Source organism: Vicugna pacos, chromosome 34, assembly GCF_048564905.1.
Source record: "Vicugna pacos chromosome 34, VicPac4, whole genome shotgun sequence".
Classification (NCBI taxonomy): Eukaryota; Metazoa; Chordata; class Mammalia; order Artiodactyla; family Camelidae; genus Vicugna; species Vicugna pacos.
Genome location: NC_133020.1, coordinates 19,803,800 through 19,830,810, shown reverse-complemented (window position 1 = coordinate 19,830,810; position 27,011 = coordinate 19,803,800). Strand labels below are relative to the sequence as shown.

Below are 27,011 nucleotides of genomic sequence, written 5' to 3'. Positions count from 1 at the left end.
GTGAACAACCTCCCACTCATCTGTCAAGACTCAACTCAGATGTCACTTTCTCTGGGAGCCTTCCCTGTCTCCTTCACCTCCCCTCCCCGCCACCAACCCGGCCCTGAGGCTCCTGCCCACTGATCTCACAAACTCCACACACACACTGCCCATCTTTCTTCCTACCCGAACTTTAATGAAAATTACAGCTAATGTGTCTCTCTTCCCTTCTAGACAGTAAGCTTTTTGCATCTCAGCCATGGTTGCATCCCTCGAGGTTATCGCAAAGCCCGACATGTAACCGGTGCCAATGTTGCCCCCACCCCGGCCATGCTCACCCCCCTAGTCTAGACACTACACGCCCCCGGGCACGCCTGTCTCATGGTGGCCAACATGTGGCGCTGCTCAGCAAATCTGTTTTTGTGATCTCTACCCTCGATCACGTGTCTCCAGAGTCCTCAGCCTTTTTGATCTCAGAACCCCTTTATAATCCTGAAAATCATTAAGGACACCAAAGAGCTTTTGTTTATGTGGATTATAGCTACTGATGGCTACTGGATTACAAATTAAAACTGTGCAATTAAAAAATACTTAAATATAACAATAATAAGCCCATTACATGCTCACACAAGCATTTGTGAAACAAGAAACTTGTTGGGATCTCATATCAGGGTTTCTCAACCGTGGCACTCTTGAAATCTCGGACCAGATGGTTCTCCGTGACATGGGCGGCTGTCCTGTGCATTGCAGGATGGTTAGTGGCATCGCTGGCCTCTGCCCACGACACGTGAGGAGTACCTCTTTTCCGTGATGACAGCCAAAAGGGTTCCTCCCGGCGCCTGCTGCAGGGGGCGGGGAGGACAGCCTCACCCTGGTTGAGAACCTCTGTTTTACGTGTCTGCAGACCTTCTTAACGTCTTGCTGTAGAGAAGACAGCCAGATTCTTACACCCGCGCCTGCGTTCAGTAGGTTGTGATGTTGTCTGGGTTGGAGCGTGTGATGAAATTACAGCCTTCCGCAGATACACAGCTGGAAAAGGGAGAAATACCTTAACCATTTTCAAAATAGCTGTGTGTAGCCTTCTTTGATGCCCCACCAAAACTCGACAGGTGGTGGTTTCTTAAAAGTTAGTTGTAATGTGGAGTCTAAAAGCACATGAATGAACTTTTCCTACTCTGCTACATTCAAATACATTAGTTTACCTTAAACTTTGGATGGACCTTTGACCCGTGTGAGGTGTCTGTAACATCCTGTGTTACTTCTTTGGAAAGTGTTTCTGCGGGTCTTTTCAGTGCTGATCCATCTGGCTGTAGGATAGAAAAGAAATTCTGTGGGTTAATATTCCTCTCGCTAGAAAAGTTTTTAAATGCTGGGAAGCTGGCAAGGTCACCATGACAGATCCAAGTTTTCCAAAATTCTGGTTTCCTCTGTAAAGAACAAATTTTGTCACTGGCCGAAAAATAAAATAAAAAATACTCTAGATTGTTCTCCTTGAAGTGGCTTACTGACTTTTGAAAAAATGGCTGCCAAATATCAAAGTCTACATGATCGGGGTATAAACTGCTCTTTTGAGTAAAAACGAAGCTCCGTGGAAGCGGGGGTTCGGCCTGCGACTCGCCCGCACGAGCGCTTTCCGTCCGGAGGCTACCGCACCCCAGCGTGCGGCCCCCTCAGCACCACGGGGGATGTTATCAAGTGTCTATCGGGAACTGAGACGCAATGAAATTCATGTTTACTGCTTCACCAACAGCATTCCTAAGCGAAACTGGCCTTTTTCCTTCTGTAACCCGCCACACCCCTACCCGGGCCCCAGGCCGACCACAGTGCCCAGCTCTGCCTTGACTGGGGCCGAGGCCCCCGCGATGCCCCCACCACCGACTTCGCACCATCAGCAAAAGCGCCAGCACAGCGGCAAGGGCAGAGGACTCCTTGGATTTCTTATGAAAATAGTTTTGGCCTTGCTGAACCCTCAAAGTGTTTGGGGACCCTGGGGGCGATCTGGGAACGCATTCTAGTCCACGCCAGCCTGGTTTTGCTTTGATGTTGAAGCAAAACCACAGCCGGCGTCAGTCTTGAGGCCACAGGATGAGCTGTTGGTGTGATGAGCTCGTGAAATGCCAGGGAAGGGCCCTTGGAGGCGGCCTAGTCCCGCCCCTTTGGGCTGCAGACGGGCACACCTGGGCCCAGAGAGGGGAGGTAACTCACCTGCAGCCCCACAGCTGGCTGTGGCAGAAGCAGGTCTAGAGCCCAGGTCTTCTGAGTCCCAGGCCAGTGCTCTTTCTGCCACCCTCCGCAGTTCTTAAGCACGGGTCGGGCCTGCAACACGTGTCCACCTGCGAGATGTTTGTGACACACGGGGTGACAGTGCCCCATCAGCCTTGCACATGCACGGTCACTTTGTAAGTCTCTTTGCCCCCGGCGGCTTTTGGGAGGCTGCCCGTGTTCTCCAGGGGCCCGGCTGTCATGCTGCTGACCGGCTATCAGGTGGACGGGGTGCTCAGGCCTGCCTCTGCGTGCTGACACTCAGGCCCCTACAGGCTTGCTTAACCAAGTGGACACCGTGGGTTCTCCCGTCCTATAGGTCACATCACAGTATGATTCCTTAAGGTCTCTGCGCTTCCCCCGCACCTTGACTCACTGAAGAGAAGCCTCGGGAACGTTTTCGCGGGAGCTGCCTTCACCCCTCTGCCTTGACGTTGCTTATTTCCTTGGTCCCGGTCACCACTTTGCCCGGCTGTGCCTCGTGGCGTTTCACAAGAAGACTGTGACCGTGTCTCTCCGTCCGGCACTTGGGAAGGAGAGAAGGTGGCTGTGGCTTCCCCCCGTCAGTGATGGGTGGAACCCCGAGTCAGACCTTCTCATGACGGATGAGATGAGAACCTCTTCCCAGTGACCTGCATTTTTCTTTAAGAAGTTGCCAGGTCTGCTTGGCCACTAGGTAATGGGGGCTCATTATAAGGCCGCACGGGGACATCGCCAAGGCGGACAGCCGTCTAGCTCTCGGCCACGTGGAGGACTGGACGGTCACGGGGGCCTGGCACCGACTCTCACCCGAGTGTGGTCCCTGCCCCCACCTTTACCGTCTCTTTCATCTCCGGTGACCGCTGCCTGCCCCCAGGGAGGCTCCAGCTTCCCTCTTCTCCTGTCAGCATCTCTAGTTTTCTCTGGGTCCTTAAGAGGGAGGACACGGCAGGGCTCTGGGGCTGGGTCCCCAACGAGGCCACCATCAAGGCGGCCACAGTTGGCTCAGGCACTGATTCACGTTCCACATTTGTGGCCAGGGTGGTGGTGTCACAGGGTACAAAGCATGGTGACCTGTGTGTGAGGTGTGGCCTACGGCTGCTCTCTGCACTCTGGGCATGTGCTTGAGGAGAGCCCGGGGTGTGAGGGGCGAGAGAGCCATGAGCTGGGGCCAGAGCCACATGGGGCAACGGCCCATCAGTGTTTGGCAGAGCTGGGGACACTTGCCCATGTTGTGAGGGGTGCTCGTATGAGCCCACCTGAGTCTCTCAGTGGACTCCTTAAAGGTGGGGCTGGAAGGGGTGGTCCGGTGTGCCAGTGCGGCAACCTCCCCACCCCCAGCTCGGGGAGCTGGATCTCCTGGCCCCTCCCCACCCAGGCTCCAGGGCAGCGGTGGGGGTGGGGGGCGGGGGTCACTCGCCAAGGCTTCTCCCGCCTGCTTCCCAAGACCTCGTGTGGGGAAGGCAGGAGGCGGCAGGGACCAGACAGAGGTGGGCAGCCCCAGTCCGGGCCCCGTTCGGAGTCAGAATTACTCATTTCAAGTCTGATGGGAACTGAATCACCCGTCTTGATGAAAGGCTACATCATGTGAAAGCACTTTAGAGGGAGGGGTGCTGGGGGCTGCAAAGGCGGGGGAACGATCGCAGAGGAAGTTGTTCGTGGTTTGGCGTCCGCGGAGGCGTGGGGCAGTCGGGGGAGCAGGGCCAGTGCCTCACCGAAACCTGGTGATGGTGATTCACCCAATAATTCGCCAGCTTGTCTTTGGGGCTGGCAGGTTAGGTGGGGAGGCCTGGGGCAGGGGCCTCCCAGCCTGGGGGTGGGGGCTTAGAGCAGGAGGACGGGGACCCTTGGACGGGACGGGGGAGTGGGCGAGCTGGTGGAGAGGTGGGGGTGCTGTGCCCTACTTCCTAAGTTGCACTGACTCCTCTGCTTTGTGCTCACCGCCCGGAGCAAAGGCAGTGCTGCTGGGTCTGGTGTGGGTGCTCTGTGCATGGCGGGTGGGGGCTGCTTGGTGGGAAGCTCAGGGCGGCAACCGCACCTGGCAGCCAGGGGCTCCCTCTTCATTCGCGTCTGAATCGCCACCCCCAGCGACAGAGGCAGCTCTCTGGGCTCTGTGCTTACTGAGGGCGCGCCCCGCCAGTGGCCTCAAGTTTCCACCCTGCTCCTGCTGGCGGAGGGCTGGGGTGGGGCGTGGGGCTGAGCTTGCTCAGCTGAAAATGGCCGGCTCCACCCTAGCCTCTTGATGGCTTTGACAGGCTGCCAGACGGGTGGCGGGCAGGAGGCCAGACTGCATTTCCATTTTGCAGATATGAGAACCCGGATGCCCAAGAAGTCAGGTGATATGTCTCTTTCCCCCTCCCTCAACCCCCTGCCCCACTGGGGACAGAGAGAGGGCACAGGGCTGCAGAACGCAGGGAAAAGAGCACGGTCCTTGACCACGCAGTCTCGGCTTTAACTGTGCTCTTGGCTCTTGCTGTGTGACACAGGGTAAGTTCCTCAACTTCTCTGAGCCTGCTTCCTCATCTGTAAAATGAGGATAATACACCCAACTTTGCAGAGGAAGCGCGAGGGGGAGGCCAGGGGATGTGGGCCAGCTGTTTGGCCCAGCCCCTGGCCATGAACTAGCTGCTCTATAAACGTGGCCTGCCTTCCTTCCAGGAACCACGGGTCCCCACGGCCACGTCAGAGTGTGCTAGGGTGGCCGTGCTGCAGGCCGCCCCCATGTCTGTGGCCCAGGCTGCAGTGTCTGCCGGGGTGATGGGTCTCTGTCTAACCCGGGGGGAAGGCCGAGTAGATGAAGCATCCTTGATAGTTTTCTGGACCACGGACCTCACTGAGAATGAAATGAAAGCTGTGGACCACCCCCGACCTCCTACCACCAAGGGAGAAAAAACCCTAATGTGCAGACATCCATCCGCACCATTTTCTGTAGAGCTTCAGGGGCCCCCCAGAATCTGAAGCCACACACGAACTCTCTGACCAGACAGGTGGAGGGCCAAGACACTCGCCGTGAGGTCTGCATCCTGGGTGACCTGCTGTAGAGCCCACCTGTTCCCTGATTCACAGCCTTTCCTTGTGAAATGGCCGGGATGCTCCTTCTGAATCTCCGTGGTGGGCTCGAAATAAGAAGTCAAGGATTGTGCCTGGATGGTTGGGAAGGCGACCCGGAGGGAGGGAGGGTCACCGGGTCGCGTCGGCAGGGCCTGGAGTACAGACAGCAGTGGGGATCAGAGGACGGGGGTTTGAAACACCAGTGGTGGCCACCGTCTCTTCCCTGTTGACTAAGAATTGAACAAGAGAGAAGAAAGGTTGAACAGAACGCATGGAAACCGTCTAGCAGGGAAAGTAGGTGAACGACAGAACAGAAGCTGCAGGCTCTCTTAACTCAAAGGCTTTTTCTCCGTGCGGCTCAGAGGCTGGGGGAGCTGGCCTCGCTGACCACACCAGCCGTGGAAACACTAAGGCCAGAGGAACAGCGGCCTGGAGGAATGGGGCCACCCCGGGTCAGAGAGCACCAAGCCCTCTCTGTCCAGTTTTTCCAGAGGAGGCATCGCACAAGGACGAGATGCTCTTTGGAGTCCGGGCGAGCTCTGCGAGGGCCAGGGCCCAGAGCCCAGGCCCGCGTGGCCACCCTTCCCGTGGGAGAGTGTAGGCAGACCTCTTTGGCTCCGATGGAGCCCCAGGTTCTGGCTGGCACGGGGGCGCCAGACTCAGCCGCAGGCTCTGTGCTGGGGGAGGGCGCGTCCCCGCCGTACTGAGCACGCCCACCGCTGACCCCACAGCCGCCTTGACCTTGAGTTCATCCTTGCTGCATCAGTATTTTTTTTCAAAAATGTGATTTCAAAATCACCCATAGTAGAAAATTTGGAGAATATAGAGCACCAAGAAGGGAAAAAATAAGAGAGAAAACCAGTACAGAAAAGAGGAAACTGAAAATCACCTGCAGCCCCACCGCCCGGACTTGAGCGCTGGTGACCTGGGCTTGGAGCTTTCCGGTTGCTCTTTCCCCCGCGTCTCCCGACCCCCAGTTCAGCAGCGTTTAAGTCATATATTCCCCAGCTTTCTGGGGCTGGGGGCAGGGGCTCTGTGCCTCAGTTTTCCTGCTGAGAAAATAGAGCCACCTGCTGACAGGACGGCTCAGCCTCCCTCCCATGGTGTCTCTTCTCTTCAGCCAGGAGAGAGGCGTGTCCGTCCCTACAGGCAGCAGGGATGACAGAGCTGGTGTCATGGACACTTTGAAAGCCACACGGCAGACAAGGGACCTTGGGGCTCCTAACTCTTCACTAAAGTACATGTCAAAGGAAAGTTTCTCATGTCAGAGCAGGCACGCCCGCTGGCCCGCTGGGACCACACAGCACAGATCCGTCCAGGGCCTGACCAGCCCTGCGTCCGGGCCTCTGGGACACAGAGGAGGAGTGGCAGCCAGTTCCAGCAGAGAGTTTGCAGCTTGCTTTTCGGGCGCATCAGGAATTGGGACAAAACTTCCTCCTGTGCACATGCTCTCCGTCCCATGCCCTTCAGTGTAGGCAGCCTCCCCGAGCCTTGTTTAGTGAGGCATCAGCTCCACGCCTGCATCGCTGTCTTTGGGGGACGCTTTCTGCGCTGTGGCTCTCTCTCCACTCGTCCCCGGGGTCGGTGGCTGGTTACTCCTCCCTCTGGAGGTTGTCACCTGAGCCCCTCTTTGCGTGGGGGCGTCACAGGAGGTCTCCCCGAGTTTCGGGGAGAAGGGCAGGGCCCGGTTTACTCCCCGACTTGCTCGGAGGGTCTACACCCGCGAGCGACTGGCCCCGCCGTGTTGCTGCTCACCCGCTTGCTTTCCTAGTTGGGAACTTTTCTTTCCCTCAGTGACGTGTGGGCGGACTATGGAGGAGGGGACAGTTTATGTTGGTTAAAGTGGCCTGAGCGCTGACGGCCGGGGCTTCGTATTTCAGCCAGACGCCTTCACTCCCTCCGCCGCTCTGGGAGCACTTGTTTCGGAAACCAGAGCCTGGTTTGACTGGAAGTAGAAGAGCTTCCGAGCAGAGTTACTGCACCTTCGCTGCTTGGTGACTAGTGCTGGACGTGGGCTCTCAGGGGCCCTTCAGTGCTCCCCCTTTGATGGAGTAGGTGGGTCACCCCTCCCCAAGCCCAAGCCCCCCCAGTTCTGCCCACATGGCTGAGCAAAGCCTTTAAAAAAAATTTAACCTATTAGGCATGACTTCAAGCCAACATTGGAAAAGCTCCGATTTCCTGGACCCTGTGTGGGGGGAGGGGGGCGCAGGGGCTGTTGCAGGACATCCCCGTGTGGCACAGCAGCCCGCCCGTCTCCCGCCTCTGTGACAAACCAGCTGTGCTCTCCTGAAAGCCTTTGACTCCACATGTGGTCATTGTGTTTTCTCTTGCATAGTTGGAATCAGGGCCACTTAGACCCCATCTGCAGATTTATGCAAACAAAGTTTGCAACAAACCTCAGCAAAGGAAGATGTTTTGCAGGTGCGGCGCAGCTGACCCTGTATACCTGGCGGGATGCTGTGTGGGGCTGGCGGCACGGGCGAGAGCCAAGCAGAGGGCGAGGGGCTGGGCTGGCGTCTGCAGCAGTGATGGAAGGCCTTGGGGTCTCCCTTCTCCTCTGCATTGCAGCCTGTGGGTGGCCGGCGAGGGGGCAGCCAGAGCTGGGGTGGGGAGTGCGTCTGCAGAGCCCCTCCGGGGACCGCTCCAGGTACCACACCTGGTGCTGAGAGGGTCTGACGGGGCCCGAGCCCTCTGACCTGCACACCTTTACCTTCACATCAGTCTCTGCCACTTCACAGTTAACTTCAAATGAAAACCTTTCTACTGTCCCTCTGGGAGGCTAAGCTTTGTGTAGTTTACTTTTCTGCGACCTCTCTCGACCTTCGCAGAACCATTGAAACCTCAAGTCTTAACACTTGGAGGAACTTCAGTGTGTCTCTAGTCCAGCCCCTTGGGGTGCAGAACACCCAAGGGGGCTACAGCACTACCAGGTAAATGGTTTACCGCAGCCCACGGGCTTGGACCCAGCCTGCCGCACAGCAGCTCTCTGGGTGACGTGAATGACTGAACAGCAGGCTCTTGGCAATTTAGGTGCCATTTGAAATATCCTGCTTACAAAGTCCTTGTTTCTCATAAAGGATCGGCAGTTACTTTGCAGATGAGGACGCACCTCTGTTGTTCTCAGGCCTCTATGGGCTACAGATGCCGCCAGCATCTAATCGTGCTTTTCCAAAGACCGGGCAGGTGGCGGGGCTGCCTCGGTTGCTCTGAGACTCGCAAAGAATTTCCAGGCTTTCCAAAATGACCTAATTTTCCTAGTCACTCTGCTCTCTGGCTGTTGGGGCAGTGATGGAATTAGAAGTTATGAAGAGGAAGAGAAAGAGGGGAAGGGCAGACAGAATAGGGTGCAGGAGGAAGAATGATAAACATTTATTGAGCACCGGCTATATTCCTGACATGATGCTTAATGCTTTACCAATATTATCCCCATTTTATAGACTGAGGAAATTGAGGTTTAGGGAGGTTAAGTAATTTGCCCAAAGGCTCTCATTGAGTCCATAAGAGGACTGCGACTTGAAAGTGGGGCTTCCTGGCTTCAGAGCCCAAGCTTGACACCACCATGTTCACGGGGGCCGTGGTGGAGGGAGGAAGCCAGGTTTCCTGGAAACTTCTAAATGGCCACAGCAAGGAATGTTTCCCGGGTAGCCTCTGCTGCCGTCTCGATGGCTGGTCTCAGTGGGGCTTTTAGGACCGCTGTGGAAGGGAGGACAAGGAAAGGAGAAGAGCAGTTTCCCGGATTAGCCGTGTTCGGGACTGGCTGCTTCTTGCCCGCTTTCTTCTGGGACTGGAATTTTTCACGTGTGGCCTAAGGATGCTTTACTTTTGTGCTGGTCATAGCAGTTTCCAGGCTCAGATAAAAATTCGTTTACTTGTTTTGTTATCCATTCAACAAGCATTTATGAAGCACTTCTTGTTAATTTGTGAACCAACAAGTTAGCAAAATCAGTGACCCCCACAAACCTATCTGAGACTCAGAAATTCACAGCAGAGCCAACTTCTGGTAGGTTACCCAGGGCAGTATCTTAGTTACCGCCTTCTCTCTCCCACGTCTCCACTGTTGCTTTACCAGCAGGAAGGGGAAGGACATGGAAACGTTGGGGACGCTTAGCACTGGAGCTCAAGGTTTTGGGAAGGATATGGAAGCGAAAGACTAAGAAGAGGTTTTGGCATTATTTGCGAACGTCCCTTTTCCCGGCTCTTCCATCTCCTTGGGCCCTTCAGCTAGGCTCACAATGTGAGGGCCAGCTGAACTGTTCACTTAAAAATCCATCCCAGCCTGCTCCGCTCAGCCTCAGCGCTAACTGCCAGCTGCCGCCTGCCTGTCCCAACGGAATTAACGGAAGCTCCCAACAGCCCTGCCCTGACCTCACTGGGCGGAATCGCGCGCTTAGCCGACTGGAGCTTCTCTGCCTTCTGCGACAGCCTCCCTCCTGTCGTGGAGCAGGGGGCCCTCCCACATGCAGTCCGAAGTTCAGTCAGAGGAGGAAGTCGGGCTTCTTGTTTGTTCTCACGAGACGGCCCACAGTGTGTCGGGTGGCTCCGTGACGAGCCGCTGGCGGGGCCAGACGTAAGCCCAGCAGAGGGTGTGCGAAGGGGAGGGGCAGCAGCCCCCCGACTACAGCCAGCGCCAGGAAACCCTTTGACTCCAGGCTGACCTGGGAGAGCTGGCTAAGGCACAGAAATGCATCTGTCAGACACGCCGGGCAGTCCTTCCCCCTGAGAGCCTGTAGCGTAGCTGCAGGCAGACGGAAAAGACACGGAAAGCACCTGTCGCCGCACACGCGTAGGGGTCGGCACCTACTGGCGAGCGGTGGCGCCTCCAGAGGGGGGTGTGGAAGAAGAGCCCTGGTTGTAAAATCAGAGGCACCTGGGAGGACATAGACAGAAACTCGAACCATGGCAGGCCTTGCGAGTGAGCTTCGGGACTGAAACCGTGTTCTGCTGAGAATTTCTGGGCTCTGGTTTCAGATGTGAGGTCATGGCGGTTGGGCGAACGCATCCACGCAGAGCTCTGCACGTGCGCCCGTCTGTCCTGGACTTTGGGAAGACTGCTAGCTAGGTTGGACCATCAAGGAAGGTTATAGTTGCCTTTTCTCCAGAGTGCCGAGAAGCTGAGCTTTCACAGCCTGGAGTAGAAGTCTGCTCCAGCAGTGTAGAGGGTCATGCATTAGATTTAAATTTTAAACCTGGCCCTGCCAGGCTGTGTGCTGTAGGACAAGGCATTTAACATTTTTGCCTGTGCTCTAGAGAGTAACACCTGTCTTGCAGGGCGCTTTTAATGATCCAGAAGGAGCATAACCAGGAAAAAGATACGTAAACTGTAAAGAGCTGTCATCACCTGGCAGCGGCGGTGGCGAAGGTCTTTATCCCCCTGGGATGTTGGTGCGTGTTCCTGTGCGTACGGGAGGGTCCTTCCCGCTTTAGGGTTCTTCTAGTGAGATGAACGGGTCCTGCTGTCACCTGGGCTTTCCCACCACTAGACCCACCACCGACTGCTTAATCATGGAGGTTGTGAGGCCGAGGGAGCCTCCGGCCTTGGTCACAAGTGTGTGAAATGCACCACGGGGAGGGCACTCTGAACAACCTTTGTGAGAGAGAGGAACTGCACGTTATTTTTGTCCGGGAACACAAAGCAAGCAACATTGGCGGTGCAAAGAATGCAAACGGCATCTTGCTGATTTAAAGCGATGAGGGATGGGAGCGCAGCCACCCAGGCAAAGAGGCTCTTTTGCTTCCCCAGCCACGAATTCTGGTTCAAAAGGGCACACAGACCACAGAGATCGTCGATACAGTCTCAGCTCTTAATGCAATGTGTTTCTTTAATGTACTTCTTTAAGAAAGAGAAAAAAATCCTAAAAATAAAGCAGCGTCACACTTTCTTCAACTTGTTATCTGCTTTGAGCTTGATGTTTACGTTCCGCTGAGAAAAATCTCGACATGATCTGTTTTCTCTTCAGCAGCGGCTGGTTCTTCCCCAGCGTAGGGGTGGGGGGAGGAGAAATCTAATTTTTCCAAGCACACACACATTTGTTTGCTCACTGCTTATTAAGACCTGTCATCCCCCGGGCTCTTGGCTAGGTGAGGATTTAACAAAGATAAACGAAAGAGACCTTGCCCTTAGGGGAGAAAAGACGTGTACCCCAGCATCTCGCTTTGATTTGTCAAGAGAGCTAACAGGTTTGGGGCTCAGAAAGAGGAAGAGTTATTTCTAGTGTATCTGCTCTGCTGGAGGTGACGCTGAGTGCCTGGGGAGGACAGTGGGTGTCAGCCCTGGAGGGGCACGTACACCAGATCACGGGCGGCCTTGCTTGGATAATGGGTTAAGGGTGTATGACTTTATTTTTAAGGTATAGGGAGTATGTTTTTTGAAAGGGCAGTAGCACAATCATCTGGCTATAAGTAGACCCTGAAATACGGAAGTTGAATTTGGAGAATGAACTTAGAAGATAATTGCATGGGTGGACTTAGGTGACTCGAGAACGTTTGACAGGAAGCAGTGGTTTGGCGGTTGCCCTCCTGCTAGCGTCATATTTGCTGCTTGTTCCTCTTTATTTGGGATGGAGAACTATGTATATGTCCAAAGGAGAGATGAGTTCTTTCTTAATTCACTCTGTGGCCGAGATGGCCTCAGACACTTAAGAAGCCTAGATGCTGTGTCTAAAATGCTGAGTGAGAGGGTCTGGCTACCCCAGGCTGGACACGCCTCTTCCTAAGAGGAAGGGCACTGATGCAGGACACGGTCAGATGCTGTAGCCACCAGGAAGGATGAACACACGAGGGCAGCTGCTGCTGGTGAGGGAGGGGAGGGGTGCTGAGGGCGCCCTGCTCTGGTGATCTGGGCTCAAGTCTGAATGTTGCTGCTAATCTGCTGTGTGACCTTGAACAAGTCACTTGTCTTCTCTGGGCCTGAGTCTCCTCATCTGTAAATGGAGAGGTTAGACTGGGTGGGCTCTAAAGTTCTTTGGAGCTCTGATGTGCTGTGGGTGTATGGGACTGAGGGAGGCAGCGGTGGGTCTGCCACGTCTCATGGTCCCCAGGTGTCTCTTCCCCTCATGGGCGCTGAGGGAGGCAGTCCAGCAGGGGGCACGTTCACTCAGATCCCTGGCCCTGTCTCACAACCTGAGTCCAAGTTCTGGCCTGGCTATCGGTCAGCAGTGTGAACTTGGGCAAGTCACTTAACCTCCGTGAGCCTCTGTTCCCCTTCCTAAAACATGGGCAAGTTAATGGGTCTGTGCCTTCCAGCCAAAGGTGCTTCAGTTTAGCCAAGGGAGACAGAGCCAAGCTGAAGGACATTAATCTCTGACATCCACGTTACCCAGTGTTGAATGTTTCCTGGTCAGGGTCAGGATGGGGTCCAGAAGATGTAGTGTGTGGTTGACCAAGGGGTCAGTCTTCTGGCTCCTTTGCTGCAAGTTGAGTCGTTTGCTCCAGTGACTTGCTAATGGCTGCACAGTAGCATCAGAGACACTGGGCAAAAATCTGTCAACCAACTGCAACACAAGTGACCACTGGAAACAAAAGGATGGTTGATTAGTTATTTCTTGTGACCGGTCTCAAAGCCAAGGGGCGTCGATTACTCAGATAGTGAAACTCAGGGGCGTCGAAACTCAGACAACGGAAGCATGTCCCAGAATCCATCTGGGTCTGCTTTAGAGAGCCAGGTGCTTGCTCTGGCTAATGGCGTTGGAAGTAACTCACGGGAGGGCACTGTCGTTTATGGTGTCTGTCTGTCTGGGTCAGAGGCAAGTTTGGACCCCTTTTCTCAGTCGTGTTCATCCCTACTTGTGGGAACCGTAGCTCCCAGAGGGCACGATGTTCCGTGTGTTCCTCTTTTGGAGGTTTCTGAGTATGCTCTCCAGGGAAACTTGATCCAGTGGAGGGGTGGTAATTCGAAGCGTCTGGGTCTCTAACAGCTATCCTGAAGACGCAGGGTTGAGTGGGTGTAGCCTAATGTCCACAGGAGAATAATCCCCTGGCGGGGCACACACAGTATCAGGAGAATATTATCCAGTATAATAAGGGTGAGCCCAGGTTTTGTCCCTCAAGGTGGACAGATTCCTTGAGTGGATTCAAACAGTTCCCGCAAAACAGGAACAGACCGACTCTTGCAGCCGGAGGAGCCGCAGCGTCAGTTCCCGCTCCTCGTGGGCTAGGCTTTGCCCAGTAGGGTTGTAATAACCTCAGCGGGAACACCTTGCTGCAGTGGAGGCAAGTTTCAGTTTTTACAGACTCAAGTTTGGAATGAATTATGTGAGAGAAGCTTAAGAATCAGCAAGGACCCTTCGAAGGAAATCTACCTCCTTAAGCGTTTAAAGAAGAGTTACTACACTTTATCAAAAATCAGTTGAATTCAGAGCAGTAGCTAAGGTTGGGGAAAAACACAAGAGTTTTTTTTTCCCCCTAAGTGGTAGCAGAGTACAGGCAGTGAACTATCAGGAGGAGGAGGGGAAGGGAGCTAATGCTGAGAAGAGAGAGCGAAGCACAGTTATAAGCAGCAGATGACACGCACGTGAACAAGAATCTCGAGGCTTTGCACACCCCCTACCCGAGCCGTTGTCACAAGCCTATTTAGTTGAATGTAATATACATACATATATATATATATGTATTTATATGTAATTTTTCTTTTTAAACAAGTTATGGAAACAGCAGAACTTACATCACGAAACCAATATAAAAAACTCAGGAAGGTTGAATCATGAGAATTTGAACCACACCCTTGTTCAGAGCAAAATATTGTGCAGATGTTATGTGTATATGATAAATTAATTTTTAAAGACTTTGAATCAAGCCCAAGACTCTATCTCAGAGCTAAAACCTTTTCTAATCATCTCAAAAAGTAGTAGAAATAAAAAAGGCTATTGTGTAAATATACGTTTCAGTGTCCACAAAAAGAAGCCCGGTTGAATAATTTCCTTTTTTGACGTCTTTGGCTGTTTATCTGGACTCTAGATAGTCCTGGACTCTACACACAACAACTGACTGATGTTTTTGATCAGGTAGCTTTTCCCAGGAGAGGGCAAACTAGAGGGGTGGAAACAGAAAATGAGGAAGCTGGCTTCCAGTAAGGGTGAAATGATCATCCTACAGCTGGTGGGGTTTCTTCTGCGTGGAGAGTGAAGAAACAGATTTTGACCTGTGCACTTGGAAGAGAGTGACCTTACCCTGTTTCAGGCAATAGTGTGGACCCTTGACAGTTTTATGAGGCTGAATGGTAAGAAACTAGCTCTTATGAACCCCCAAAGTGTGGGAACCAAGGAGGCAGGGGGTGGGGGCTGTGTCTCCTACATTAAACAAAATCACCTCTGTTTTAGGCAAGACAAGCTCCTCACATGGGTTCCTCTCAAATGAACACTCTTGTTTGTGTCAAAATTCCAAGTGGCCGTTGCAATTCCAGAGCGTCTCTTACATTTGTTAGAGAAACAGGGAGACGAGTTCAGACGGGTGAGACTATGAAAGCAGCAGGTGTTGGGCCCAGAAGAGCGTCGGTTCAGATGAAGAAGACCCCAGGGAAACAGAACAGTGTGTCAGGAGATGGGGGGGGTGGTTCAGGACCATGGTCAGAGGCTGAAGGCTGGTTGTCCGCAGTCAAGGGCTGACCCCGAATCCTCCAGATTCCAGGCAGATGGAACTTTAAAGGAGGCAGTTCCCCTGAGCAACACAGAGACAAGATTGGGGAAGGCGCCTTTATAAGATTTTGAAATGGTGACCTGGGGTGGAGTCTGCCCCAAAGGGTGGCAGGTCTCCCGAACGCCCATGTCCCGGAGACCAGCTCCAGGACGGACTTCTTGATCCGCATCTGTGCTCTTCCTGCCAACTTTTCCACTTACAAACAGCACTTTAGACATTAGACAGACAGACGACAGACAGACAGACAGACATGGGAGCAGGTAGTAGAAGGCTAGACAACAGTTTCCCCAGGGAGCAACCCAAATCTGACCAGACAACCAAGAATTCCCACAGCATCTCATTCCTGGGAGGACAAAACAGGCTCAGAGCCAAAGGGCCTCAAGGTAGCCCTCGAACTCAGCTTGCTGAGCTCACCTCCCAGCTGTGAGCCACCGGGTGGGAGACGTGGAGGGTTCCCGTGAGCGCCACCGTGGGGGAGAGCGTCCCTCCAGGTTCCAGGAGGCACGGCGCCTCGGTGGTGGCTCACCTGCCTCGCAGTGGAACCTCCGTTTCTGCCGGTTCTCTCCACTTAAAAACCAACCAGATCACACCTCCCATTGAACAAAGTTGGGCTTTTTGACTGGTTGCAGGAAGGAAGAACGCTCACCAGGGGAGAGGGTGGTAGAAAGGCACCTTGGGACTTCGGCTCGGGCGGTGCCTGGGGAGGGCGCGGTTAGGAAGGGAGGTGGGGTCTTCCTCTGGGTTGAATATTATTAGGAAGCAGGCGTGAGGCTCTGACGGCGCATCTCGATAATGGTTACCCAGAAGTTGTGAAACGCTTGGGTGTCGGCGCGAGTGTGTGGGTGAAGGAGCAGCCCCTGTGTCCCTAGGCTGGGGAGATGCCTAGTGTGTGTGTGTGGGGGGGCTAGATTATGAAGTGGCCTTGTTCTTTTGCCTCCCCCGTGGTCAGAGTGGCTGTGTCTGATGTTGGTGTCCTGGGAGATTATCTCCAACGTGAACAGCCTGGTCCAGTGCCTGCCCCAAGGCCGGGCTGTGGGCTCCAGGCTGGGTCCTGCACGCCCGGGGCTGTGCTTCTGTCTCTGACGTAGACCAATTCTTCAGTGCAGCTGGGAGATGCGAAACAGAGTCACCACGAGAGGATCTGTGACAATTAACAGCACAAGGGAGACAATCGGTTTCTGTCCGGACACTCGTCTTCTCTGGGGGTCGCTTACTCAGGAGGCTTGGCCATTGAGAAAGTAGCCAGGAAGCTGGAAGCAAACAGTCAACACTGCTGAGCGCCTGAAGTGGAAGCCCCGCAGTGCCCTTGTTTGTACGAGAGCTCGAGCTTTGCCACAAGATCTGTCTACTCCGTCAGGCACACGTTCTAACTAGCTTTGTCGTCATGCTCGTGGAAGGTTTGAGCTGCAAGGGGGGTGGGAGGGAGGGGACGCTCGGACGCAGGAGGAAGAGGAGTGGCCACAAGTGTGACGTGGGGGGACCCTGAAGACATTATGCTGATCAAAGAAGCCAGATACACAAAACCACGCTTCTGCGGAAATGTCCAGAATAGGCAAATCCAGAGAGACGGGAGGGAGACTAGCCGTTCCCAGGGCTGGGGAAGAGGGCCTGGGGGGTGGCAGTTGATGGGGGATGGGGTTCCTATTTTGGGGGGGATGAAAATATTTGGACTTAGTTGGGGGATGGTTGCACAACATTGTGAATATACGAAAAACCACTTCAGACGGTACATTTTGCCAGAGGTGATCTACATTTCAGTTTTAAAAAATGTTATTAAAAAGAGCCTGGAGATCTGGCAACTGGGTCACCTGAGGACGGGAGAGGATGCGGGTACTCGGGAGCTCCACTCAGAAGGCAGCGTCTCCCAGAACCCCGGGCTCTGCTGCCTTTCCATCTGCAGCCTCTGCAGCTCTCCTCAACACGGCCCCACAGGCGCACACGGCATCCCCGCCGGCCACGTACAGACCTGGGATGGAAAGACACCTAGGACGTGGTCCTCGGGCCCTGGAGGGGCGGCACCCCCACGCGGCAGTGGGCATTCAGGCTGATGACCCCCTCGTGGGAAAGTTACCTTACTTTCAAAATGTTTGAGAAGGCAGAGGAGTGGGTCATACATTTGTAAAAAAAAAAAAATTCCTTTTAATACCACCAACCTTTCAAAGAAACATTAAAACCTCCAGTGTTCAGTTTCAGCTAGCTGGAGAGATAAAGCATGTGGAGCGGCTCATTTCCCGGGGAAGTGAGAGGCTCGCTGGGGTTGCAGGAAGGCGGGCGTCGCCAGGCGCCTCGGCACCTCCTGGGCGGCGGGTGATTCCCGAGTGTTTCAAACTCTCCTGCCTCCCGGGCACCTGGGATCTCCTGGCGACGGCACAGGTCATGCGACCGTTGTCATTTTTTTCCGGAGCTCCCAACATGCCTCTTGCTCCAAGGGCTGGGAACGCTGAGCTGCTGGGCGGGGAGGAGGGCCCAGGAGACAGGGCTGTGCTTGGCAGCCGCGTGGGGAGGCCTGATTGAAGCTGCCTCCTTCTGCAAGCTCTCCATCATTGGTTCTCCTCAGTGAGCAGTGAGCCGTGTGTGCCTCGCCGCCAGGCTGGAAAACCGTGGTTTTCGGGGGGCAGGGGGTGGGGCAGGTACAAAGTGTGTGCCCACCTTGGACTGGTATCTCTCACAGTGAAGGACTGTGCCACGTTATAAATTGATGGCTTAAGAGGGAGCACTGGGGGAGGAAGGAGGGAGAGCTGAGGCCTCCATCTGCAAGAACGCAGGTCCTTTGCTGGAAATCACCTTTTCTATACTCAGGCCGCCACCCGGGACCCAAGGAGCTGACTTTGCCACAGGCTTTGGGACATGGGACCTGCTTTTTAAAATAAACATCTGGGAGTTTTTAAAGACATGAGTTCAGACCTGCCTCTGGAAATGACACGTTTAAAGGGAGGACCCTCACTTTAATGTCATGGGGGCCACGCTGCAGTGCAGGGTGGATATTCCAGGGACTGAAAACTCAGGACCAGGAACCTGTGTCTTGGGAGACTGGAGCCGACTGCGGGAGGCACAAGGAGCAGAGAAGCAAGTGGGGGTGGAGGTGCCTGGGGAGAGCGTCAGGGACTGGCTTTCAGAGACGGTGAGGAGGCCCAGGGCTCCCGCTGGGCTCCTGCAGTCTGCCGGGCTTCGACAGGAGTGGGAAGGGCAAGATACGTGAAAGAAAGCCAAGAATCTGAGGGTGGGATCTGCCCCATGCTCCCAGCCCTCCTCCACCCCCTCCCTGCAAACCCCTGTGTTAGGCAGGCTCTCCCAGGCACAGAAGCCATCCGGGGTTACCTTCGGCAATGGGAATTTATCATAAGGGTATTTCTGGAAAGTGGGAGGATTCTATCAACTCGGAGGGCAGACTGGCTTCCGGGAGCTCCAGGGACCTGCTCCGCTCGGCTCTGCAGCGAGACGAGGTCTGGGGTGAGCTTCCTCCGCGGTGCCGCTTGGCGCTCTGCGCCTGGGCCCCTCTCCCTCCTGACCCTGCTGCTTGGCCCCAGCCTGCTCACCGGTGGCTCTGCTCTCTGTGTCTTTCAGTTTCTAGCCACACTGCCGGCTGCCTTTTCTCTCCTGTTCAAACCTCTGGAAAGAGTTCGAGTCGACTGTTGTCAGCAGGGCCCATGTCGGCAGCCACCGCGGGGAGCAGTGACGGGCCGGTCCACTGCAGCGTCCGTGGCAGGACGACAGTGCCGGCCTCGGGGCCCAGCGGGAAGGCGGCAGTGGTGGCGGCGGGGCGTGTGTGTGCTGGGGGGCGGGGTGTGTGTGTGTTGTTGGGGGTTGTTGAGTGAGGGAGCAGCAGGCCTCTAGACTTTTCCCAGCGATCAAAAAAACGAGCTGGCACATGGGAGACTCACCCCTGCCCAAGGCGCAGTTTGTTGAGTCAGGTGTCCTGAGCAAGGCTGCGAAGGCTGCCTCGTTCCCACTCTCTCTGTCCCTTTTTTTGGGTCCTGTAGGTGAGAACGAGGGGAGGTGTGCAGAGCTCTTTCTGGCTTCAGGGGTAATTCTCAGATTGCCCCAGGCAGCGGGCTCCACTCTGCCCGGTTTCCCGACACCTCAGCCCATCCCAACCTGTTCTTTTTCCCACCAAACTTAACATTCCTAAATTTCAAAGTAGCCTTTGGAGCCTAGTAAGTGCTTAAATGGTGAATGGATGAATGAATGGATGGATAAATGAAAACCATCAGCCTTTCATGGAGGTCTGGCGGGTAGGGGGGAGGCGCCCAGCTTTGGTAGAAGCAAGGCCCAGCTTTGAATCCTGGCTCTGCCCCTTGCAAGCTGTGTGACCTCGGGACATGGTACTTAACTTGTCTGAGCCTCCCTTTCCTCACTCGTAAGGTTAGGGTAATGCTGCTTCCAAGGGCTTTGGGAGTCCCCATGATGCTGTGATTTCTAGCACAGGTTCTGGCGTGGCGCGCAATGATGGGGCTGGCTCAAGGGGCCTGGCGGGTAGGGTTGGCTTGCCTGCCACGTGGGCGTGGTGCACAAGCCCCCCGGGCAGTCAGGTGCTCGGCTGTGATTGTAGAGAGGAGGTGTGAAGGCCATCTGCTGGTCTCATCCTCATGCCCACGGGGCTGGCAAGGCCGCCACGCCGGCTTGCAGTGCCAGTTCCAACCAGGGCTAGGCTAGAAGTGTGGCTGGTGGGGCTGTGTCCCTGAAGCCGCGCCATGGGGAAGAGACAGGAAGACCAGGGTCCAACATAGGGCTGGTGCCACCAGTGGTGCGAAAACCTACAAGGGGTAAATGAAGGCTTAGAGGCAGAAGTCAGTGTGGGGGTCAAAGCCAAAAGCCAAGATCCAGCAGGATAGGAGAACAGGGAACACTGGGGCTGGGGCTGGGGGAGATGTGGCTGCCACGAAGGTGGCTTCTGACTGGGGGCCCTGAGCATTTCCTTCACGTCTGCCCCTGGAGTCTGACGTGTGCCAGCTGGATGCCAGGCAGCCTCTAACAGCCTGAACCTGTGATGCAGTGCCGATCGGGGGGCGTGACGGGGAGGGTCTGGGCGGTGAGAGGAATCCCCCTCTCTTCCTCGGGGTGACTGAGAGCTGCTGCTCACACCCAGCCAGCATGGGTGGGGTTTCCCAGCTGTGCGTAGTGCCCCCGAAGCCCTGTCCCTGGCACCCCCCTGATTACTGTCCCAAACCCTCACCTGTCTCCCTAAACTTCCCTTCCTGCTAGCTTGTGCCTCCCCGATCCAGCTCCCACTGTGGTGGGAGGAGGGTGCGCACCCCCGGGGTTCGGCTCTGAGTCCCGCTCCCTCCTCATTGCTTCAGGGGCCTTATTCTGTGCAGGGGGTTTCTCTCATTGCCTGAATCTTTTCCTCACTGCCGGCTCCTTCTCGTTAGCATTTAAGCACGCTCGTGGCTCTTTTGACAAAACCCTCTTTCAACCCTGGGTCCCTCTGAAACTGGGGCCCCGTCACTGCTTCTCTTCATAGTCGATGCTCTTGACAGTACTGTCTGCATTCACTGTCTCTGCGGACGCCCCTCCCACTCACCACCGGGCTTCCGCAGACCGCCCCCTGCCCCATGAAGAGTCTGTGTGATCGCTGATTGTGAAGCCCAGGGTACCCCCTCCTAGGCCCCCCGTACCTCCTGTCTCCTCCTCTGAGGGCTGCTGTTGACCATGCCTCCCCGAAGTGTCCTCCCGCCCTGACTTCCCCACGGTGTCGTCTCCTGGTTTTCCGGCTGTCTCTCCAGCCAGTCTTTTTCAGCTTCTCTTCAGTGCTCTATTCACCCCACTTACAGATTGGGGTCTCCATGTCTGCTCTCTTCCTTGGGTTCAAATGCTGTCGTGATGCTGAGGACAGCCTCCTGGAGTGGGAACCCGGCCAGGGGTCTTTCCAGAGGGCCACCCACCCACCAGGCACCTCCTCCTGGCTACCCCTGGACTGAATTCCTTCCCCCCACCTCAAGCCTGCTCCTGGCCCTCCTTTGTTCCCTATCTGGGTAAATGTTGTCTCCAACCACCCAGTGGGCCAAGTCAACCCAGCTCCGGGGTACCCAGCCCCGACTCAGCCCGCCTGACTGCTTCCTCGACCCCTCCTCCTCATCCTTCTGGTGGTCCATTCTCCTCGGTCCCCAAACCCAACTGGCCGCCCAGCTCAGCCAACTCTGCCTTCTTACTGTTGGTGGAGTTCATCCTTCATCCTGTCTGCCGTCGTGTCTGGCAGATCCCCGGCATCTCCTGCTGGGATGTACGCGGTAGCCCCCGACCTGCTGTCCCTGCTCCACGCATGGACCCCTCCCATCCGTTCTCCACGCAGCCGCCAGGATGGACTGCTAAAAGTGCAGCTCTGCCCAGGCCACCCTTCTGCTCAGAATTCTTCAGGGCTTCCCCAGGGCCTTCAGGATAAAGTCCAAACTCCTTAGCAGGGTGTCCAGGGCCCCCAGCCCCACACCCCGTGTGGTGTTAGCGAGCCTGGCGAGCGGGACCTGGAGACTCGGGCTCAGACCCCAGCGGCTTGTTTGCTGTGTGACTTTCAGTGACTTACTTAACCTCCGTGAGCCTCTGTGCGCTGCATCCAGCCGGGGGTGCGGCAGCCGCTTCGCAGGGCGGGTGCCCAGCCTGTTTTCTGCAGTTGGCTTTTTGTCTCTGTCTCAGGGCAGGTGAGCAGCCAGGGGGCCCGCTGCTTCCTGCCGGGGGCCAGCAACCCTCTCTGTCTCCTGTCATCCCTTTGCCCGACAGGCGCCCTCCACTCCGCTCCCAAGCGCCGTCCTCCCCAGAAGCCGCCAGCCTCCTTTCCTCGTCCCCCCGCAGCCGCCCGGCGCCCTCCTCCGCTGCCTGCCCAGCTCCTCAGAACTGTTGAGGGCTCTTCTCCGGAGTCGCCTGCTGGAAGTTTCTGGTGCGCACACCAAGACTAGCTGCCGCCCCCCCGGCGTCCGTGGCCTCTCCCGGCTCCACGCAGGCCCTCACCTCCTGTCTTGCAGTTGCCCCCCCCCGGGGGGGGGGAGGGCTCTCGGCCGTGCCCGGCGGCTTCTGGAGAGTCAGGACCATGTCTTACTAATCTTTATATCCCTAGTACCTGGCGCGGGCTGTCGACAGACCTCAGCGTGGCTTTCTCTTGAGGCGGAATTTGAGTTCTTACTCCCGTGATTTATTGGGTGCCAAGGCTCTCCTTCTCGTCTGCTTTCCTGTTTCTCTGGGGGAGTAGGGGCTGTTGGCCCATCGGACTGTAAGCTCGCCGAGGGCAGGGTCCCTGGCAGGGAAGTGCCCCGGGGAGTCGGTGCACAGCTGACGCGCACGAGTGCCGCTGGCTGCCTGGCCTCGGGGAGGAGGGAGATGCGGTCCTCGTCCGACTTCGTGCTGGTCAGGCCCAGGGGTGGTGCAGGGTCCTGTGCTGTCTCCGGGGTGCTGGGCCATGACAGGTGGCAGTGGGGGCGGGGGGCAGAGGACACTTGGGAGGCGCGGTGCCGAGCCGAGGCCTGGAGGGGACGCGCACGGCTTTGGGTTCTGCTGGGCTTGGGAGAACTGTGGACAGCAGCCCCGGGGACTGTCAGGCAAGGACTGACCTTTCCCACCTAACTGGCTTCAGCTTCTGTGTTAAAATCAGTTTCCAGGCCGGTCAGCACATCTCTGAATGTCGCTTCCCATCAGGTCACAAGTGAACCTGCCTGTTTCTAGTCCGAGGGATCCCTGGGGGCTCCTTCTGCCTGACGGCCTGGCTCTGCAGCCTGCCACCCCCTCCCGAGCTGTTCCCCTGCTGGGGTCTTCCTTGCTTTGACCTCGAGCCGCAGCAGAGGGAGGCTGCAAGCCACCTGCACAAGCCTCCCTGCGCGCTGTCCTGCCGGGCTGAGCGGCGGCCGTCCCCTCGGGCCACGCTGGGGGGCGAGCTGCCCCCACCCCAGGGTCCCAGCAGCAGCGGGGGTCTCCGGAGGCTGACCCCGGGGAAGGCGGCGTAGGCAGTGAGAGCCGGGCGCCCCAGCGCTCTCGTTTGTATGCTCACCCTCTCCCCTGTCCAGCGGGTACGTGATATATGGCGACAGCGAGGGGCTGAAGGGCGCTGAGCCCTGTGCCTGCAGAGCTCTTTCTGGATGCCTTTTTCCATGTCAGAGCTTTTAAAGCTGTTTTTTCTGGCAGTTTGCTAAGAAATGGGGTTGGGCTGGGTGCTCAGCCAGGCTTTGGGGGTCCCATGCTTTGTCTGCTAAAATTCTGGGCATCTTCATAGAAGGAAGACCTCATTTGGGTCACTGCTTCTAAGACCGATTTCAATCACGATTCCCTTCTCCGTCCTGCCGACCCTCCGAGTTTCCGGAGCAGGGGCCCAAACGTCTTCTGGCCCCACTGGGAGCCAGGCGACTTGAGGGGAGCTTCGGCTGGAAGTCGGGGTGGTTAGGTCAGGCACGCATCAGCCCTTCTTGCTAGGAGCCGGGCTTTGGGGGTGAGGGAGGCTGTGGCCATGCCTCCAGAGGTCTTTGGGAGGGACGATGGGCCCTCCTCTTGGTGGAGTGACAGAAACGTGGGCCTGGCAGTGGGGGGAGGGGAGCGGGGACCAAGCCAGCGGGTCTCAGGTGGACCTCCTGGTTCAGCTCTGTTTCTCTGCGGGAATGAAGCTTTGCTTCTGGCAGGTATATAAACAGTGAACCAGGGAAGTGCCTATGAGTCAGTCTGCATGCACATGGCAGGTCCCCAGGCATGGGTGGCCTTCCAGGGAGCCCCACCCCATCTCACCCCATGCGTGCTCTGTCTCCTCCCCATCTCTCTCCTGGGGCAGGAGTTCTGCTCGGTGCTGTGCAGGGAGGTCACGGGACGGGGCAGATCGGATGAGCCCCCACACAAAAAAAGCCTTTCTCAGGTGGGCTACCCCCAGCTGGATGCATCGGGATGGTTGCCCTGGAGCCCGGACGGTGACCTCTTACCCTCCTTCTCTTCTCTGCCCGACAAAACTTCTGCAGATGATGGCAGGCTCTGGACGTGGGCATCCAAGTGTGCAGCAGGGCTGTGAGCCAAACAGGGCCTAGGCTTCGAGTCTGTCCAGTGGTGGACGGTGGAGGGAGGTGGGCCCCCACGAAGCCCGGGTCTTGGAGAAGCCAGGCAGCATGCTTAAGAGAATCAAAATCCTGTATATAAATGAATGTATTTGCAGGAACTTAACATTTGCAGGGGAGGCCTGGGGTGTGTGATGGGAGGTAGGTGAGAGCACATTGTCCTCTGGTGGTGCCGGGAGGGAGCTGAGGGTGGTCACAAGGGCTGGGCCGCTGCACGGCTTTATTCACAAGGCTTCCTGGTTGTGCAGAAATCATTTAGAAAAATTCACTTCCTCATCTTGCTCCAGAAAACTGAAAAGTAGTGAGCCTGGAAGTCAAAGTGAGAGGAAGGGGTCAGAACGGAGATGTGTTCATTCATTCATTCATTCGAGTGTGTGTCGGCGCCGTTGGTGTGCTCAGCGCTCGGAATCCCAGAGGCACCAGCAAGAAACGGCGGCGCACCGGTGGAGCACGGCGCGGGGAGGGGGCTGCTCTCTTCTTTGCTCATCTCAATTTGGGCATGGGGTGCCCCTGGTGCCTGGATTTTCCTGTGGGGGACGTTCTCTTGGCTGTTGAGTTTGGTAACATTTCATGTGAACACTTTTGATGGTATTCTTTCAAAGGACATCTCTTCCCCCGCCTTTGAAAACAGAATCCACAGAGCATAATTTCATCTCTTTTTAATGGTTTGGTCCTAACCTTCTCTTCCCTTGACTGTCCCCCAATCTGTTCTCATTTTGTGGCTACAGTACCCTGATCAGCTGTGACCCTTAGGAACTGAGGACTGACCGGAGGAAGGACAGAACCAATTTTAATGTCTGGTGTTCACCTGAAGGGTAATAAAATAAGCTTTGGCTTGGTGGTTGGAGAGTTGCAGGGACAGGGTGATGACTCTTACTTTCCTGGGAGTGTTTCCCTTCCCTCAACCCATGTTCTGCATACTCACAGCTGTTGGATGCAACTTTTGGCTAAAGTAGGACAAAACTATATAAGATGAGGTGTCACAGTGAGTGACATGGTGTCTAATCTTTGAGAATTTAAAGGAAAATAACAGAGTCCTCAGGGACTGGGAGGCCCCAGGGAAGTTTCCATGGGAAGGGAAGTTAGCTAGACCTTGGGGATGGGACAAGACCTTGGGGATGGGACAGCACCTTGGTGGGTCGAGGGGAGGTGCCACGTTACTGAGAAGGGTAGACTGAAGTCTCCAGTGGAATCAGAGGGTCTTCACGGTATGCACATGTAACTCTTCATGAGGTTCTGTGTGACACCATGTCCTCCAGCCCACAGTCCCTGCAGGGATTTATTCTACAGAACCTGGGCTCAGGCCCCTCCGCGTTGTGCGGGAAGCCACGATGCACTTGCTGCCTGTGAGTGCTGCCTGGACTGTGAGTGTAAACCACAGGACGGAAGCTTGTGCCCTGGCTTTGCCTCCAGGAACACAAAATGAGACGGTATCACTGAGCTTCCACGTGTCCTTCAAAGGCAGATGAGGAAGAGGACTGGTTTCATCTCCTCCTTGTGCTGTTAAAGGCCCAACTCTTTTCCTAGAACCCAAATTCCCCCAATATTTCAGAAGGATTGCAAAGCTGCACTTGGAATCAGGAGCCACCGAGGGGCCTTAGCCCTGTGGGCATCTGTTATTAACAAAAATCATTAGGGTCTTTTTTAAATTTACAAATCCTTGGAGAATCCAGAATAATAGGGAAAGAAAAAAAAAACACAAAAAACAAAGCCACGCATCAGAGTACAAGACCTTTCCATCTGATACCCAGTTGTGCATCCACTTAAAATAGGGGGGAGAGCGTGTTGAAATCAGTCACTGTCAATGGATCAACAACTATTTTTCAAAGGCAGAAACATTTAAAATGTAGAATGAGGCATTAGAATCCATTCGTTCATCCAACAACTTTTATTGAGAGCACAGCACGTCTTTGGTTGAAGGTGAGGGGCCCAGCAACACTGATGATCTCACCCTTCCATCCCAGACTCCCAGGAGTAACAGAATATACTTAAAAAAAATAGAAGCAGTGACAGAAATCAAAAAAGGATGTCATTTGTACATCATAAACTGAGGAATCCCAGAAGGGTGAAAAGAGTCAAGATTGGATTGATGAAGGAAGCCAGAGCTCCAAATGCCCCTACAGAAGGGCTACCAAGAAATGTGCTTTGGAGACCTGAATAGACATTTCTCCAGAGAGGACATTCAGGTGGCCAACAAGCACATGAAAAGCTGCCCAACATCACTCATTGTTAGAGAAATGCAGATCAAAACTGCAGTGAGATACCACCTCACAGCATGCTGTCCGAATGGGCGTCATCAAAAAGTCCACAACTGATGAATGCTGGAGAGGGTGTGGAGGGAAAGGAACCTTCCTGCACTGTTGGTGGGAATGTAAATTGGTGCAGCCACTATGGAGGGCAGTATGGGGATTCCTCAAAAAACTAAAAATAGACTTACCATATGATCCAGCAATCCTGCTCCTGGGCGTATTTCTGGATGAAAATATAATTAAAAAAGACACACACACCCAGTGTTCATAGGAGCACTATTTACAACAGCCAAGTCGTGGAAACAATGCAAATGTCCATCAATGGATGAATGAATAAAGAATATGTGGTATATTTATACAATGGAATACTACTCAGCCATAAAAAAGAATAAAATAATGCCATTTGCAGCAACAAGGATGGATCTGGAGATTGTTATTCTAAGTGAGGTAAGTCAGAAAGAGAAAGAAAAATACCATATTGCTTATATGTGGAATCTAAAAAAGGGGACACAGATGAACTTACCTACAAAACAGAAACAGACTCAGACATAGAGAACAAACTTACCATTCCCGGGGGCAGGAAGGGTTAAATTGGAATTCGAAATTTGTTCCTCTTGGGGAGTGATGGAAATGTTAGCTATCTTGAGTGTGGTGGTGGTTTCATAGGTGTATACACCTATCAGAATTTATCAAATTGTTCATCTGAAATATGTGTAGTTCAGGAATCATACCATAAGAAAGATGTTAAAAAGAAAAAGAAATGTGCTTCGGGATTGGAAGTGGCAGATATGGGGCAGAGGGAAGGCCAGCGTACATGGCAGGGGGAGCAGTTGGAGTTACCGGGAAGATC

At 55.0% G+C, this 27,011-nt stretch overlaps 2 long non-coding RNA genes across 5 annotated transcripts in view; one reads left to right on the top strand and one right to left on the bottom strand.

The window, feature by feature from the left end:
- LOC116276930 (uncharacterized) overlaps nucleotides 1-27,011 on the top strand; it is a 61,391-nt gene that overhangs the window by 26,711 nt on the left and 7,669 nt on the right. The window lies entirely within an intron of this gene.
- On the bottom strand, nucleotides 153-5,866 carry LOC140691313 (uncharacterized). 3 transcript variants are annotated; one of them, XR_012066918.1, is made up of 4 exons: nucleotides 5,269-5,866; nucleotides 2,185-2,767; nucleotides 1,182-1,286; nucleotides 153-1,008 (listed from the first exon to the last, which is right to left on the bottom strand). It is a non-coding gene; the product is annotated as an uncharacterized lncRNA (long non-coding RNA). The 3 variants fall into 3 exon arrangements; XR_012066919.1 differs by lacking the exon at nucleotides 5,269-5,866 and having other exon boundaries at nucleotides 2,185-2,312; nucleotides 2,608-3,595; XR_012066917.1 differs by lacking the exon at nucleotides 5,269-5,866 and having other exon boundaries at nucleotides 2,185-3,592.